The 3,389-nt window shown below is 44.6% G+C and overlaps 1 pseudogene across 1 annotated transcript; it reads right to left on the bottom strand.

Annotated features, from left to right (window-relative positions):
* Positions 1 to 229: 229 nt before the first annotated feature.
* Positions 230 to 933, bottom strand: LOC308510446 (endoplasmic reticulum membrane protein complex subunit 7-like; annotated as a pseudogene). Its single transcript has one exon. The product of its transcript is annotated as an endoplasmic reticulum membrane protein complex subunit 7-like (transcript).
* Positions 934 to 3,389: the final 2,456 nt, after the last annotated feature.

Here is a 3,389-nt window from a genome sequence, read left to right as displayed (position 1 = left end):
TGTAATTAATTCAGTGACATCATATAGACACAGGATGAAAGCTGGGTTTTCTTGTGTAACAAAGTACAAAACATGTATGGAAGAATTATCACACTCAACGGTTGTAAGAGATCAACTTTAAGGATGACTCAAGTTTAGAGTAGTTGTTGCTTCGCATGGTTTTCCCTCAAGACTTAGATGTCACCCGGTGTTGCCGTGTTTGTGCAAATGCCAGCTCTGGACCACACAACTATATCCCTTTGCCATCCCCACTTTTGCCTGTTTTGCTGCTGCCACCACTAGACTTGCCGGATTATTTTGAAGAGATTTTGTCATGAACTTGGTAACATCAGGCCATTCGTGGCTGGAATTCAGCACATTCAGTGACTGCTCCGTTTCCTGGGTCATGTCAGCACCACTTGTGTTGACCACTTTGGGCAGGAGCACAGAGGGCAACAATGGAAGGCGCATCATCATAACCATTGGGTTCATCAGTCTGTCCAGCCCCATGATTTCCCTTTCATAGTAAGAAGGTGGGCATGAAGATTTCATTTAGAGAGGGTAGGATGGCCAGACCACTTCTGATGTTTTGGTATATTTCACATATCTTGCTCTCATTTTTCCTTTTGAAGTGATATCCACTCAGACGCCATCAAACCTGTAAGCTGGAGATATAAGTTCCACTCCAGAAGATCCAGAAGATATATCATGAACCACAAAACTCCCATCTGTCTTAAGAAAGCTGACATGTTCTCTGTCTACCAGCACTTGGGCCGCCGAGACCCAGTCCTAGGCTTCACCCCTGGAACAACTGCATGACCTTCAGTCCCAATCCTTCCTTCCCACCCCCAATCCTTCCCAAGCCCTGGGCAGAAGCCCTGGGCACCTCCAAGCTCTGGGCATCCCTGCTAGCAGCAGCAGCAGGGCAGAGAAGCCCCACAGAGCAGCCACCATTACAGCAGCTCTCAGCAGTTCGGCCAACAGCCTGAAGGTCTTGATAATGAAAAAAACAGTCTAGGTAGAACTTTCGTCCGTACAAAACCTGCATGCAAATGTTCCTACCAGTTATATTTATAATTGCCAAAAATTGTTAGCAACCAAGATGTCTCTTAATAGGGAGAAACTTAAATACCTATTGCTAAGAGAAAGAAGCCAATCTCAAAAGACTACATTGTATATGATTCTAACCAGATGATATTCTGGAAAAGGCAAAACTATAGAAACAGTAAAAAGATCAGTGGTGGTTAGGGGTTGGGAAGAGGGTGGCACATGAGGGATTTTTAGTGCATTGAAAATATTATGTGCAATACTGTAACAGTGAATATATGACATCATGAATTTGTCAAGTCCCATAAAATGCATAACACCAAGAGTGAATTCTAATGTAATTATGGATTTTAGTTAATAATAGTGTATCAATCTTGGCCCATCAATTATGACAAACATACCACACTAACGCAACACGTTAATAACAGGAGAAACTGGGAGTGGGGAGAGAGCATATACAGGAACTCTATAATTTTGGCACACTTTTTCTGAAAACCTCAAACTGCTATGAAAAATAAAGTCTATTTTTAAAAAGCCTCTGGCATGATTTTTTTCTTCAAAGAAGACCCAGGAGTTTCAGATGCTGCTAGTGGGCCTGGAAGACACAGGGGCTTTGGAGGGTGGAGGGGACTGTCTCATGGAGATTCTTCTATTCAGTCATGTGCCTGGCCCTGGCCACACAGGTCTAAGCATGTGGCCTACTACTGCTTACTCAAAAGGTTTCGTAAGTTACGTGCAAAATCTGGAGGCAGGCTCTCCTCTCTGGTCTAGCGGTGGTCTGACTAATACATGACTAGGAATTTTCAAGGAGACATGATCCTATATAGCTGAGGCCCAATCGTCTGTGTAAACAACTAGTATTGGCCTCATAGCTAGTACCGTTTAGGGTAAGGTGACTCATGCTCACGTCAGAGAGCCTTCAGATGACTGAGTTTCCAGGTCACAACACAATATGTAGGCTGGCTGGCTGAGAAGTCCTCATGAGGGCTCCCCCAATGCTAGGGACACAGGGGAGGAGGGCGAGAGTTAAGACTCACTGAGCTGGGCTGCGAACATTCAGAAACGCTAAACCTTTGATCCATTTTCTGGAAGGCATGCCAAAAATGTGATTTGTGGTGCCACTTTATCCTCTAAACATAGCTCTTCTCTGGAGACACATTAAAAAGAATACTAGCTAACACGACTGAGGGCTAACCATTTAACACTTCAACAAGCCCACAGGGAGGCATGACTGATAGCCCAATTTTACACGTTAAGAGACCTGGACTTCCAGAGGTGAAGGAGCAGGCCTTAAGGACCCAGGTGGGCTTACAGAGGTGAAAGGCCAGGCCTCAATCACCCAACTAAAATATCCTGGGCTTGCCCATCTCACAGCTGGAGAGCTGAATCATGTAGGTATATTGCTTTCCACATTAATAACTCAGGATGGCCAGTAATGCCTTTAGTTCTCTCTGGGAGTATTTAGTGGTCAACAGAAATAGTAAGTCCCAATGCTTTTATTTCTTGAGGTGTCGGTTAAATCCACTCTGTCTCCTTTATTCCATGCTCGTTTTCCATCATATCCAGAGTCTGTTCTGGATATGAACCAAAGCATCCCTTCTTTCTCTTGGCTTCTAGACCTTTTGCCATCATACAGGTTCTCTCTGCACTAAAATTAGGGAAAGGAGACAGGGTCCAGACAACAGAGGCCCTGAGTACCTGGCGGCCCGCATTAATAACCATCCTTATCACCCCCCGAGAGCTTCCCGAGCACCAATACCGCACTAACCATTTTTCATGTGTGAGCTCACCTGATCCCCTACCTTATGAAAAAGGTCCCACTATCACCCCCATTTTACAGATGAGGAAAGTGAGACTTGGAGGGTTAACTGACTTGCACAGAGGCAGAAGGCGTGGCTGCACTGAGATGCCAGCTGCACTGTTTCTGACTCTTCAAGTCCCAGCATGTTGTGATAATGTGGTGACTACTCGGCTTAAGTAGACCAAAGAGGAATTTGGGTCTTTCATATCACAGACTCTCTGCGGTCTTCAGATGACATTTAAAAATCAAATATGTTTCTGTTATGTCTATTTTCTCCTGATGTTTTCCCAGTGGGAGCTTGAGACTTTTCCACTGGAGACGACTGGTTTACGTTCCCCAGGAACCCAGTGGAATGCCATGACTGAGAATGTCATTGTGCTAAATACCTTCGGTTCTCTCACAACCACAGATCGTAGTATGTATAAAATGGACATACAAACTTCCTGCATATTTGTTCCTTCAATTCCAGACATTCTTCTTACACCACAGAAGGAAATGTATATCCAGGAGTTAATGGGGCTTCTACAAGGGGATTTCCCCCCACCCCAATACAATATAAGCT

This window comes from Rhinolophus hipposideros (genome assembly GCF_964194185.1).
Source record: "Rhinolophus hipposideros genome assembly, chromosome: 18".
Taxonomy (NCBI): Eukaryota; Metazoa; Chordata; class Mammalia; order Chiroptera; family Rhinolophidae; genus Rhinolophus; species Rhinolophus hipposideros.
The sequence above is the reverse complement of the archived record's forward strand: the minus strand, read 5'-3'. Positions and strand labels throughout refer to the sequence as shown.